The sequence below is a fragment of the Mesoplodon bidens genome (assembly GCF_964165515.1).
Source record: "Mesoplodon bidens genome assembly, chromosome: 2".
Classification (NCBI taxonomy): Eukaryota; Metazoa; Chordata; class Mammalia; order Artiodactyla; family Ziphiidae; genus Mesoplodon; species Mesoplodon bidens.
Genome location: NC_138177.1, coordinates 19681029 through 19696802, shown reverse-complemented (window position 1 = coordinate 19696802; position 15774 = coordinate 19681029).

The window sequence follows — 15774 nt, the reverse complement described above, 5'->3', positions numbered from 1 at the left end:
TCTCCAGATTTTTATTCCCTTAGTATATCAGATTTAATCATTAAGCCTACGGTCATCCAAGGGTGTGACTATCCTACCTGGTGGTAACAATCAGCATTTATGTCCCCATCTTCATGAGCTCCTGCCCAATTCTACAGGGTATCTTCCTGACTTCATTGATAGAAAGTTTAGATTTTGTTCTAAAGAAGATTGTAAAATAGGTCACAATCGAATCAACTACTGTCAACTCTGTACCAGCATAGCATAGCACAGGCTTAGTGATGAGAATAAATGAAAACGCTAAGATATCTGAATATTAAAATTCAGAATAAAATGATAAAACCTAAAAGTCCCAAATTTGAACCTGAAGCCACTCCCATTATAAATTTCCTAGAGAGACCTTAATGTTCAATGATTAAACTCCTTTCAACTTAATGTCCAAAGATATTCAAGATTAAGAGAATTAAAGTCAAACTATTATCTATCTTCTATATTTAAATCCAGGGAGAAATTAAAATTCAGCAATTAAGCTCTTTGAGACCTAAGATCCAGAGAAGAAATCATATGTGAGTCAAAAGTCCAATGAAGCTTAAATTCCCCACAGCTTTTTACTCATTTTAATTTCAGTTAAAAGGGTTCTTACTCCCTAAGTAGAGTTCTTGTGGCTGAGGAAGCCTGGGCTATATCTCACTGGAGTAACTGTAGCTCAGTCAGGCTTAAGACAGTATATTAGCTCAATTCTGAGTATCTGATCTACTTTACTTTTTTAATAAACTCGAGTGAATAGAACACACAAGATTATCTAGGACCAACCCCACACCTACCAAATTTAGAAATCAAACTCTCCCCAGCTCTAGAGCAATATCCTATGGAAATTTTTATTCCTAGAACACAAAACTGTGTAGTAATTCACAGTCCCTTATCTGTATTTCCAAAATTCAAAAAGCATTCAGTGGTAAATATTCACATCAACTGACTGATGTGATTTATAGTTTTTGTGTATCATGCCAAGTATTAACATTTACATAGTATTTTGTTGCAAAAAATATGAATAGGACCGTACTTGAAGTATTATGTGATGTTGGGTATAATAAGAATAACTCTGCATTCAGAAACATAAAGGGTTTTGGAGAAGGAATTATAGACCTGTAAGGCCAAAGAGCACCACCAAAAAGCTTATGGAATTAAGATAGATGGAGATTTCATTTTCTTCAGCCATACCAAGTCACAAGTCACTCACTGTCAGAATTGATAGCTGAGGAACTCAAAGTCAATTGGAAGAAATTTTCTAGGGAAGATTGATTTTGGCACAATATATTCATCAAATCTGGGTAGGAAATCTTAATATGTATTCTGTCCTCTCTCTCTCCAATTGGCATATAAGACATTGATATCCTCTCGTGAATTTGGGAAGTTTGTCATCATGGCAGCTCCAGTCACCAGGTTTTATTTGAGGTTCCTTTCTTTTTTACAGTATCAAATGGCTCCCAAAAGCTTCAAGAAATAATTGGCCAAACATGAAAGTGATTTTCAGCTTCTGTTTGCATCAAGTTTGCTATCCTTTCATTGTCCAAAGCAAGCACATGGCCAAATTCAATTCAGAGCAGAAGAACATTCCAAGTTACATGGCCAGGGGTGAGACTGCAGGGAGGGGAAAGGATCTGTGGTCATTTTTATAACCTATGATAAACTCCATCCACGTGGAAGGAAACATGGTGGGTGGGGAGGAAGCATTCTTGTTGACCTTCATGACCTTACACAGCTAGAAAGTAGTAAAGACAGGATTTAATCTGATTCTAGATCTGCTCTTAACCTTTACGCTAACCTGTTACCTACCATACTTTCTGACTGATTGACTCCCGTGTGCTTTCCAGGTCTGGAGTCTATTCACCAGGATGGACTTGGTCAGAATTATGTCTACGTGTAAGTAGAGGCTTACACTCCGTCACCCTGCTCAATCACCCTGGACATGGCTGCTCCATCACCCTGGGCAATGATGGGTGCATGGATAATAAGCATGAGCATGGCATGGGTGACCCTAGGGTGAGCATATATTATAGCTCCTGCTTTTGCCTGAGGGAAGATTATCTTCAGATTCTCTCTTCACCTCATATCACTGTCCAAGTATTCAGACACAAACACCACAGTGGCACAGGCTTCAGGTGTGAAGCAAGAAGACTGAGGTCCAACATTCTGATCTATCCCTTGATTTCAGCATGCTACCCCAAGGAAATCCACTTCATGACAGTTTTCAAGTAACTGCTATGATGTGGAAGCTCAAAATAGGAGATTTATTAGAATATAAGTCTACCTTAACAAAAAGTATAATAAAATTTGACTGCTCCCAAATGAAACACATTTTATTTTCAAAGACAAAAATTCCCTGGGCTTTTTGATTGTTTTTTTTTTTCCTTCTCCTTCTTTATGCTGTGACTCTTCCAATCTTAAAATGTAGGGTGACTATTGATCCAGAATTCTTTGAATGAGGTTGATCACCATATTTAAGAGTTTGCTCTAGCTACTAAACATCAGCTATAATGTGATTCCATATCCATTAGCTTTCCACTGGTTACAGATAACACAAAGTGTCAAATATGATATTTAAGAAGAAGTCCAGGCATTTATAGGGTGATAATATTGAAGCAGTGAGGGAGGAGAGTATTCCAGAGGGGAAGATAAGTTTGGAGCTTTGGAAATGAGGTAAGCACTTATGTGGCTTGCTTGTCTTTGTTAGAATGTGGGCTCAGATGGTAAGACCAAGGATTTAAATCATACAGCAGCACACTTAGACATGCCCTAATCCTATTGCAGAATGTCTATATTTTAAGGAGGTGAGGAAAAAAGTGAAGCAAAGTCTGCAGGTAACATACACCAAGAACAGGAAAGCTGCAAATGCCATAAGAAGTAGAAATATTGCTGACGGGTGTTTTTGGATGATTGGAGCTCCCTCACTCCAGACAGCATCTTTATCATCTCTCTGACACTGCGTCTTCCCCAAAGCATGTGACAGGCACCATAATAGCTTTCACAAGTGGGATAGGCAAAGGGATACTGTGAAATAGCAACATCCCTTTCACCTAGTATCTTCACAGCATTCTTGTTAATAACTTTCGTTAACCTATCCAGCCAGCTGGACACAGTTCTATTGAAAAATAAATCTTCGACCATGCCAAAGTTTCTCAAAAGAAATACTCTGAAGAAGACTGGGCATTAAACCTTTTAGAGTTGGGTGATAACAGCTTTTAGATATCTCCGTCAATCAGAGAGACAATATATGTACTAGATATTTTATGTTCTCTATACTACTCTGACTAGTAGACTGATTGACATATATATTTTGGTAGGTAGGTAGGTATATAGATAGATAGATTTCAATTTATGTATCATTGGTTCATTTAAATAATTGAATTTATAAGCTTTGGTAAGAATCACCAATTCCTGAGCCTACGGGGAATTTGGAAACTCCAAAGAGATCTTTTCATAGTTCAAAGGGTAAGACTGATGTTACAAAATTTCTAAGACAAGCTAAAAGAAAGCAATGAGTAAATCAGATTGAGAAAATGGGAGGATAAGAAGATAAAGCAAAACAAGTCATAAGTTTTAGGGTGTGTTCAACTTAAATCCATATCCTAGGTGAAAAATCCCTACCAAATGGTTATTCAAAGTCATTTTCCAGTGGATTTCTGCTTTTGACTAAAATGGAATAGCAGACACTGATTTATCCTTCACCTAATTAACTAATTAATTAATGGCAACATACATGAAATGATAGCCTTCAGTCACTGGACATCAGGCAACAAAGGGCAGGGATCCCTAAGAGATGGTAAACAAAAGTCATGAGTCCTATGATTTCCCGAGCTTACTGGCTAGGTAGAATTCCCAGAATGTGGCCCAAGAAGGTGAAAGTTCAGTCAGAGTCCAGTGGTTATGTTGAATTGAGGAAATGAAGCTACCTATAAATCCAGGGAGGACAAAGCAGCTAGAGTTCACAGGCAGTGTACCAGAGAGGAGAAAGCTGTGCCAAGAAAGAGGGTCCTCCTTGAACCTTCAGCTCAGTACTGTTCAGTATAAATGTAACACGAAAATACTTGGGGTGGGGGACTATCTGAATAGATTAGAGGGAACAATCCTGGAGATGATGTGGAGACGAGAACAACTCATGTTTTCCCCAGCCAGAGTAGAAATCCTCACAACCTCTAGGACATTGGATAGAATACTCAGAATGGCTTTGCCTCAGTAGTAGGGCCAAGTTAGCCCTAGACTAAAAACTTCTCCTTTCCCAGCTAAGGAAGCTTAAAATCAAGATCCAAAATGTGGAATTGTTTCCAAGTAACTTATGTACATCACTGAACAGTGTTCAAGAATATTTGTAGAAATACAAAAATATGTAGTACTCAGTAAGGCAAAATTCACAAAGAATATACCCAATGAAATATTGTTAGGCATTCTAAGAAGTAGGAAAATATGACCTACAATGAGGAATAACGTCAATTAATTGAAATTGATCCAGAAGTGGAATAGATAATAGAATTAGTAGATAGAACATTAAAATAGCTATTTAACTAATTATATATTTTCAAATGTTAGGCAAAAACATGAATGATAAGTAACAAAGACCCAAATCAAACTTTTAGAGATGAAAACTACAGTATCTGAAATGGAAAATACAATGGATGGCATTAACAACAGATTAGACATTGCAGAAGAAAGAATTAGTGAACTTAAAGTTATATCAATATAAAATATCCAAAATGAAACAGAGAAAAAAATATTTTTAAAAAATGAAAATATAATCAGTGAGCAATAGGACAACTTCAAATGTCCTAATATATTAGAGACCATGAAGGAGGGGAGGAAGGAAAGGGACAGAAAAACCTATTTAAAGAAATACTCATAAGAGGTCTCATCACAAGGAGATTTTTTTTCTTTTCTTTTTTCTTTTCTTTTCATTGGCTTTGTATGAGATGATGGATGTTATCTAAACCTACTGTGGTAATTATTTCACAATATATATAAATCAAACCATCATGCTGTACACCTTAAACTTATACAGTGATGTATGTCAATTTTTTCTCAATAAAACTGGAGGAAAAAAGAAGAAAAAAAATTAATGGCTGAAAACTTTCCAAACTTGATGAGAACACAGATGAAATACCACTTTATAGATGAGGAGACCGAATTAGAAAAGCAAGTTGCCAAATGCTACAGATCCAAGAATTTCAATGAACCCTATGCAAAAGGAACATGGAAAAGAGACACCAAGTGGCATCATAATCAAAATTATCTATATAAGTGATAAAGAGAAAATCTTAAAAGCATCAAGAGCATACAGACATGTTATGGACAGAGAAACAAAGATAAGAATAATATCAAAAAATGTAAGTAAGGAAAAGGTGGAACATCTTTAAAACAAGAAAAGGAAAAACATATCTGTAAAACATGAATTTGGTACCCAGCAAAAAAACATTTTAGAAATCAAAGCAAAATAATTATGTTTTCAAACATATAAAAACTGAAAGAATTAATCACCAGCAGATGGAAAGTATAAGAAATGTTAAAGGATGTTCTTTGGGCAGAACAAAAATGATACCAAATGGGACTGTGTGTTTACAAAAAGTAATGAAGAACACTGGAAATGGTAATATACTCTTTTTTTGTTTTAATTTATTTTTATTAAAGTATATTTAACTTACAATATTATATTTATTTCAGGTATACAACATAATGATTCAATATTTTATAGATTATATTCCATTTAAAATTATATATATATATGCTATATTTCCTACTGATAATATACCCTTATATCTTATTTACTTTATACATAGGTACATAGTTTGCATCTCTTAATCCCCTACCCTTATATTGCCCTTCTCCCATCCCTCTCCCCACTGGTAAGTACGTGTATTATTAACTCTAAAATAATTACATAAAACAAAAATAAAATGAGTTATGCTACTAAGCCTAAAAGGAAATAAAATGGAATTCATAGAAAATACTCAATTAATACAAAACAGAGCTGAAAAATAAGAAAACATAAAGAGCAAATGAGACAAAAAGAAACCAATTAACAAGGTGGCAGATTTAAACTCAACTTTAATTATACTAAATGCAAATGGTCTAAATATTTTAATTAAATGCCACAGACTGTCAGAGTATAAATACGCTGCCTACAAGAAATCCACTCTAAATATAAAGATATAAATAGGTTAAAAGGAAGGAAAATCAAAAGAATGCTGGAGTGGCTAAATTATTAGCAGGCAAAGTAGGTTTCAGAGCAAAGATCTTATGCATAAAAGGATCATTTTCTAATTAATAGGGGATCAATTCATCAAGAGGATATAACAATCCTGAATGTTGATGCATACAGCTTCAAAATCCATAAAGAAAAATTTGATAGAAAGCAAAGTTGAAAGAATAAGTAGATAAACCCACAATTACAGCAAGGCATTATATTAACCCTCGTTCAGTAATTTATGACTTAAATAGAAAATCAGTTAAGATATAGTACACTTGAACAACATTATTAACTACGTTTACCTATTTGACATTCATAAAACCAGGAACAACAGAATAAAAATTATTTTCAAGTACACATGGAACATGTACTCAGACCATGGTTTGTGCAGTAAAGCAAGCCTAAATAAATTAAAAGGATTTAAAACATCCAAAGATTGTTCTCTAACCACAATGGAATTAAATTATAAATCAATAACAGGAAGATATATGGAAAATATCCAAGTATTTGGAAATTACACAACAGACTCAAAATGACCTGTGAGTCAAAGAAATTCTCAAGATGAGAAATAGAAAGCAGTTTGAACTGAATGAAAATGAAAGCATAACATATCAGAATGTGTGGGATGCCAATAAAGCAGTACTCAGAGGGGAATTTATAGCATTTAACATCTTTATTAGAAAAGAAGTGTCTCATATCAATGACCTTGTCTTTCACCTTAAAAATAACCAGAAGGAAAGGAAAATAAACCCAAGGTCAGCAGAAGAAAATAAGTAATAAAGATTAGAGCAGAAATCAATGAAATTCATTTTCCATGTCACAAAAACCAGAGATCAAAATCAACTTAGTGCTGTGGGGATTTTCCTTGGAATTGCAACCATGTGTAAAATGATTTTCATCATCATTTTACAGGGAAGATGAAAAAGGAAATATGGCCCACTTGACTAAGGAAGGCAAGGTACAAGAAGCAGAGAAGAGGGAACCAAGTGTACTTGCAGGTAATCAGCCCCAACAGAAACATTGCTTCTATTTTTTGATTGGGATTGGGTGGGGGAAAAGTCCAATTTGAAAAGAGAATACATTCTCTGGAACCACTATCTGAGTGTCAGTAGCCATGTAGTTCTAAAGCTAAATTTTTTCCTTGTTCTTTTTCTTTCCTTGGCCCCATCACTAATAAAATGACAATCATAGACATGCTGCTTATTTTCAATAACGCTTAATGGCTAATTTTAGTTGTCTTTGCTTTTCACCAAAATCTGTTATCCTTTCTTCTCCCCATGTCCTTCCATCTCCAAGATTTAGAACCTCAAAATGAAAAACACATACATACAGATAGCAACCATTCCCAGATTTCTTATTCTTAGGCAGAAATCATGAAAGGAAACTCTTTGCAAGAACATTACCAAACAAAGTTCTGGTAACAGTAATGGAAAACAACTCTGTGTTCTACCTTGGGTCCTGCTCCCATAGTGGTCCTGCTCCTTGCCTACCTATGACCCTGAGAAAACGCCCTCATGTCTGTCCACCAAGCTGCTCTTGTCTTGGACAGTGGGGAAGGAGAAGTAGCCTTTACTGGGTGTCTGCTAAATCTTTGTGAAGGAGGCATTACTATTAATCCCACTTTATAGATAAGGAGACCGAATTAGAAAGGCAAGTTGCCAAATGTCACCTAAGAGTGAGACTCAAACACAGATTCTCTGACTTTGGATCTCATGCTGTTCTGCCGTAGCACAAAGGTTCTAAAAGAGTTATACTTTATCCTATAAATCATCTTTTCATTCATTCTTTCATTTATTCAATCATTTATTCAACAAATGCTTATTGAAAACTACAGTGTGCCAGACACCATGCTAGGTGCTTGGAATAGAGAAGTAACCCACAAACCCTGAGCCAGTTATTCTTCTGGCCCCTTGGGATCCAGGTAATTTTAGCTTGAACCCCCAATTCCATGACTCGCTCAGTTTCTGTCATTTTCTTTGGAGATTATATTCTCAGGTCACCTTTGACTGTTGGTCTCTGATGTGTGATGTTTCCCATGTTTCACAAAAAAATATCCCATTCACACAAAAACTTTACTGGTGTAAAGTGGTAAGCTTTACTGGTGGCCTTATGGTGGGGAGATGGGCAAGGGAGAAAGGAAATGTTTACATGTCAAAATCTAAAGCAATTTCAAATTGTATATTACTTACCTTGATTTCAAAATGTCACCTCCCACAGAGCAGTATCCATTGCCTCCCTCCCTACACAGTCCCCTGACTCACAGGGTCTTTCTGAATTCTCTCTCATCCCTCTTTCTCTCTCTCCCTACTCCTTAAAAAAAATTATTCTTCACTTTCCATATGCAGATTCAGTTCAGCCATGATCCTCAGAAGCCTTGGTTCTTGCCCACAAAGTTTTATTCTTCAATTTCCAGGGGCTCAGAAACTTATCTTTACAAATGAAGACAGTCTCCTTCTTAAAGAGAATTCTGCCAGTTGTTAAGATCATCAATTTTCACATGCTTAAAGAAGAAAGTTGGGACCAAGAAGGAATACAGGGAAAGAAACCTTTATTTTGAGAATTGCAGTAGGATAGTAATATGCCAGAGGCCCACAAAGACACTAAGAAGATTATGGGAGAAGTATCTATACCAGATTTAGAGGGTATTTCAATCATCTACACTGAAAAAGACCCCTTCAAACTTAGTACATGAAAATAACAGCCATTTATTTGCTTATAATTCTGCAGATCAAGAATTTAGACAGAGGAGAGTAAGGAATGGTTCGTTTCTGCTCTACAATGTCTGGACATTTGCTGAATGGCTTGACCAGTGGGAACAGGCTGGAACAATGTGATGGGAGTCATTTGACTGGGGCCTAAGTTATTTATCACCATTGTCCGGGTTCCTTGGTTCTCCCCTGTGTGGTCTCTCCATATGCTAGCTTGGGATGCCTCACCACATGGCAGTCATGAGGGGGGCTGAACTTATATGTTTGCTGGCTTTTTCAGAGGTAGAATGTGACAACTGCCAGCACTCTTTAGGTTTGGGCTCAGAAGTCTCAGAACATCATTTCTGCTTCATAGAAAGTCATAAATGGGGAGCAAATAGACTCCACCTCTTGAAGTGTAGGACGGTATATGCCGACAAGTGAGAAGAAATTGATGATGGTCACAGAAGTACAGGAGTGGTCCAAGGGAAGCAGTGCCTGGTTGGAGTCTTGAAAAATCACTAGGTGATACCTGAGTGAAGAAAGAAAAGGTGATTCCAGTCAAACTGAGGTGGCACGGGTAATGATTACTATATAATGAAAGCTCACAGGTGAGAGAGAACATAATATGATTGGGAACTGCAAGAGATTCAGAAAGGCTAGCAGGTGTGATGCTAATCCTGAGTGAAATACTAACTCTGGCTATAGAGTTAATCGGGTGCCAAACCACAAAGAATTGTGTCTGCTCTGCTGAGCTCACTGAGGATCCTACTGAGGAATCTGGGGAAGAGGAGTGAGCAGACATGTGCTATGGGCCAGATTGTTGCTGCAATCCACAAGACAGGTGATGATGATCTGGATGAAGGAAGGAGCGGCAGTGAAGATGTAAAGAAATGGCAGATTAAAGAAATAGAAAGAAGACAGAATCAATAGGACCACCCATTAGAAAAGGGAACATGTGTAAGAAGCAGCTATTTTAAGGACGAAAATTCATTAAGTTTAGAAAAAGTTAACTTTGTGAAACCTTTGGATGTCCAGAATAAATATTATACACAAGTCTCAGCCTGAGAGACAGAAAGAGAGTTCTGGGGTATTAAAATCAAACTTGGGGCTCATCCACAAGCAGAAGTTGAAGATATGAAAACACATGAGGTCACCCAAGGAAAGTCAGAAGAGGAAGGAGGGAAAAGGTCTGAGCATAGAACACTGAGGAGCAGCAACGTTTAAGATGTCAATTTGTAAGGTTAGGTTTTTTTAGAATACCTTAGAGAAAATGGACTATTCAGTGCCCAAAACGTATCTTGTGCCTGGTAAATGTACATACAGTGAATTCCCATCCAATGCATGAGTGATCATAAGAAAAGAATTAGAACTTTTGCTTTCAAAGTAAAGATGTCAAAAATTGTATCTATGTGTACTCAATGCATCTGCTAGAAAATAGAAGTGAAAGACTCTAAGTTGAGGACTTTCTGCCTAAAAGGGAAGTAATCTGGAAAAGGGCCTTGGTTTGGACACCTTTGATTACGAAGGAGGAATGCCCTAGAATGGGAGTCAGGGAGCAGCTTTCTTTCCAAGTTACATCCAAACTTAAATTTTCTTAAGTGTTTCCCTCTTTAGTGGTCATAAATCACATTTTACTCTCCATTTCTGAGCCCTGGACCACTGGTAAATGCACTCTTCTTAAAAGCATTATAGTGTTTGTTGTTATTCACCCCAGGGTAGCGTCATCTCTGGTGCTGGAAACATCAGATATTCAAGGACAATGAGTGGACTTTTTCTCTGTTTCAGCCATTCTTTTTTTTTTTTTTGTGGTACATGGGCCTCTCACTGTTGTGGCCTCCCCCGTTGCAGAGCACAGGCTCCGGACGCTCAGGCTCAGCGGCCATGGCCCACGGGCCCAGCCGCTCCGTGGCATGTGGGATCCTCCCAGACCAGGGCACGAACCCGTGTCCCCTGCATCGGCAGGCGGACCCCCAAACACTGCGCCACCAGGGAAGCCCTCAGCCATTCTTCCATGGAAAAGCTTTCCTCAAGATTACAGACAGAACCAAGCATTCCACAGTGGAAAACCTACACTATAAGTTTCCACTGTTCTCTTTAAATGTCCAAATTGTCTCTACAGGGCTGTGACAGCTGCCAGCCAGGATGGGAGACAGGAGCTCATGAGGTGGGGATGTTTTCCCCTGCTATATTGTGCTTTATTGGACATAACAAAGGATCTAACCAGCTGGTGATGCTCAGAAAGCCCTCTCTCTTGGTCTATTATGTGCTTCTGAGAAAGGAAACTCAGGCAAGATCAATACATCCTCTGTGTAGACGTCAAATGGCTAGTGACGTCGGTTCTTCAGGGCTGTTTTTAGTGAGGATATTCCAATCTTATGAATTTGACATGAATTTGGCCTAATGCCCCGACAGAATGCAATGTAGGCATAATTTGATCTTCCTGTAATTGTCTATTTAACTTGGCAATCCAGACTAATTTTTTCCTGTGGAGTGAGACCAGAACGTCACCAGGACAGTGGTTAGGTTAATTAATGAGGCATAATAATGCACATAATAAAAGCTTATGATCTGAATTTTCTCCCTACTGTGATCCTCTCTCCTTCTCATAGAGAACTGCTGGCCTCACTGGAATCTGGGAGTCATGTTTCATTAAACGAGCCTCTTATTCTTGTAAACAACATCAAGGGGGAAATAATAACTTGAGAACCATCTGTTTGATTGAGTCCTTGACTTTTTTTTCATTTCCCCCCATTGCATGTTAAAGGAAGTAAATAGGAAAAAAAATTCTAATTATATTGCTGTTTACTGATTACAGGATAACTTTTATTTTATTTATTTTAAATACCATTTGATCCACACCCAAAGCTTTTGTCATCATTCTGCTCCTTCCCAGCTCCTTCTTCTTTTTCTCTTTAACATGTAGCTAATTAGATTTAAGCCTATTCTGAAGACTGTTCAAATCATTGCAGTCTGGGGGCACCAGGAATAGTTTGCTTGCTATGGTATAAACAGTCAATTGGGAAAAAGAAATGCTTTCACAGGTGCCAATGACAAGAGCTTTAGACACAGTGTGTAAGATATAGCTTTAAGTCCTATGAATTTTATCTGGTATGGATGAGTTTGGGGAAATCCTTAAACACTCTTTACTATTATGAAAAATTTGGATTCAAAAACTTAGATTCAATAAGTAGTTATTAAGTGCTAACTATGTATGGGAAAAATCATTAAACACTTTTTACTATTATGAAAAATGTGGGTTCAACAACTTCAATCCTATAAGTAGCTCTTAAGTGCTAACTATGTATGTGGTAGGCACTGAGAGAGACCTGTACGTAGCAATAAGAATATCAGCCTTGCCCATCACAAGGGGTCACTACTACGATCAAGTAAGGTAAAATACATGAAAGTTCTCTGTAGATTATAAGAGATTTATTGAGATTATTATCACAGTAAGGCATCTGATAGTTGCATTGGCCCCTTTATGACCCCAAGGCCAATTGGTTACCTTATTGTTCAGGGTTGGACAAGGAAATAACAGTGTACTAGGCAAAGCTTGGCTTTAACATTTCTGTGCTTAATCGTGCCTCAGAGAGAAGAAACATTGCCTCCATATTAGGAGTACCAATTGATGCTATTTTGCTGCTATCATTTAGCACATGATTTATTTTGGTTGAAAATTCCTTGATTTCACAACTCCACATTTATTCTAAGACTTAGTGCCGTTCTTGAACAAAGTCAAAATTTGTCTAAAGCAACTTTTGTTAAAAAGAGAGCATAAGTACTGTGATGCCTGGCACACTATGTTACATGCCTGTGTTTGGTTCTCATCACTGCCAAGAGTTTGGAAGTTGAAATCTTACTGGAACACAAGGTTTGGACAGAAAGGGTGCATTCCTCGTGAGTCACAAATGATGAATTCATAATCCAACTTCTGGTCTGATTCACTTCTTGAAAATGAGGCATATCAGAAAACAACAGTCTTCATCAAAGGGAATATTTAGCCTGTCTTACTCCTAAACCTCTTCAATTAAGTCACTCTTACATATGTGGATACTAATACTATTAGGTCTGTTATCCTTTCATTAATCCATTTTCCATCACTCGGGAACTGGGACAAATGTTTGTATTTTTCCCAACAACCCCTTAAGAAGTACTTTCTGGCACATTGTGTTTTTAGATTAAAGTTAATTGAAAATCATTTTAAGAATTTGGTCATTAAGATATAGTTCCCAGAGAAGAAAAAGTGGATATCACTAAAAATACCTCCAGGATATTGCAAAATTAGGGCTTGGTATGCCTGTTCAACTCAAAGGACAGAGGTACAAATGAGACACAGTGTCCATCTCCTAACAGCTTACAATTTTAGATAACTGCAATCCACATAAATATATGGAAAAACCCAAGATTAAAATAACAAACATGGCTTAAAATTCAGGACAAAAATGGTAATAGTGCGTGACGGAGGAAAAAGAAAGAGAAAGTTGGAATTGAGAACTGTTCAGGGAAATTACAGTTTGGGGCTGAGATTGAGTTAGGAATAGATCAACTTACAACTGTTAAAAAACATTTTGAAAATGGCATTTGAAACCTGATATAATAAGTCTACCTTTTCTTTCATGCTACTGGTCTCACCAAATTAGGAAAAAACATCCCTGGTGGAGAAAAGTTCAGTTTACAGTCTAGTAATCCAGGTAAGTACTGAACACAAATTATTCAAAACACAAGCCAGTGAAAGCTAAATGCTATATAAGTAGCTAGCTGGAATGATTTGGGAAAGTTTAATGGTAGTAGTATTTGATATGGGCCTGGGAATTATTTGGAGGCAGCTATTTTATTTTTCTACTCTTTCAAATTTTTTTACTCCTTAACAAATTTCTATAATGAAAGTCCAAGCTAGGTTTCCAGGCAAGAATTTAATGCTTGTAATAGAGCTGGCCTGTCTGCTTGTGCCCTTGCTGGGAGTTCTACCAAAGCCTGCCTCTCATGCAGCCAGCCTGCTCCCACAACTTGCCCAGACCCCTGCCTCTCATGCAGCCAGCATGCTTCCACAGCTTGCCCAGATCCCCTCCCTATCTTCTGCATTAGAACCGCATTCCCTGCTTTTGTCTCCTTGGCCCTTGGATGCCCTAGCTTCTCCAACATCAGATTCTACTTCAAATCCCCTACTTTGTGACCTTCACCCTCCTCCCATCTATCCTCACCAGGCTATCACCATTGCACTCCCTTGTTTTATGGATCCCCTCTGCTAAGTGATCCTCCTGCCACTAGAGTATTCCCAATGGATCCCTTTCAAATGGGTTAGCCTCAGCCATGCCCATATAGCCAGGGAAGAAGATTGATCCTTATCAGATGCACACATGATCATTCTGCCATCAAATAATTAGTTCTCGAGCACCCACTATTTATCAGGCTTTGTTTCAACAAGTTATTAACAAAACAGATAAGGGTCCTGCCTTCATGGAAATCATATTGAGTGAAGGAAACATGTAATAAGCAAGTAAACTAATAATAAATTAGATAAACTTATATAACTAATATAAAAACTGCTATGAATAACTGGCAATAATGAAAGCCTATATTCGTTGAGTGTTTTCTATGTGTGCCATCCTCAACACTTTATGTGGATTTAATCTTTAGGAAAACCCTATGAAATAAGGACAATTATTATCTTTATTTATTGGTAGGAAACTGAAATTCAGTAATGTTAAAAGACTTCCCCCAAAGTCTCATAGGTGTTAAGGGTTGAGCTCAGGACTTGAAAACAGGCAGTCTGACTCTAGAACTTGTACTCTGAAGGTGAAAAAGGACTAGTTTGGAGGGAATATATGTGAACCAAGACTTCAATGAGATACTGAAGACAGTAAAAGTGCTTTTGGCTTTTCCATTGTCTTTTTTGGCAACTGCACACCTAAGGGAACCCCCCAAATTATATACCCTGAGGCCCCTTCTCTCCTGCAAGTTTACTCAAGGCCCTTATCCAGGTGGACTTAATTCTAAACTTGGGTCTCAGTAGGTCTCCTTCCATCAGAGTACAGAAGCCCTGTAAGTACGGGCTGAGGGTGTGGACTTAGACACTCAAAGAGCTGCATTAAGAAAGATAACTTCCTCTATCCATACCCTTCCTAGGAGCGATCATGGGCAGCTACCATGTGGCTTTTCTTCCTGTTCTTTCTCTAGGCTGAAGTGGTGAAAACCCAATGTCCCTCTGAATTTATTTTTCTTATTTACGAAATTATATATGCTTGTTACATCAACTTTGGAAAACTGATAACACAAAGCCAAAACCAAAAATCTTTATTCAATTTCATCACCCAGAAAGTTTTATTCCCCCTGTTGTGTATTTTCTTCCTTTATTTTTTCTATACAAATTATAAAAAAATTATGTGTTGAGCTCATACTCCACATTAGACTTAACATAATATTATGTAACCTTATGATACACATTTCCCCATGTTAAAGCACATTTAAAGGCTGCATAATATTCCACCATGTGGTTATATCACAACTTACAGATAATTCCCTCAGTGTTGGACATTTAGACTGCCACTAATTGTATACTAACATAAACAACAAAGAAGTTGACATCTTTTTGTACAAAACTTCTGCTGTATTTCAGATTATTTCCTTAGGATAAATTCCCAAAGCTAGAATTATTGAGCCAAAATGTATGAACACAATAAGCCTATTGATGCATATTGGGGTTTTTTAAATTTTATTTATTGTATTAATTTATTTTTGGCTGTGTTTGGTCTTTGTTGCTGCACACAGGCTTTCTCTAGCTGTGGTGAGCAGGGGCTACTCTTCGTTGCGGTGCATGGGCTTCTCATTGTGGTGGCTTCTCTTGTTGCAGAACACGGGCTCTAGGCA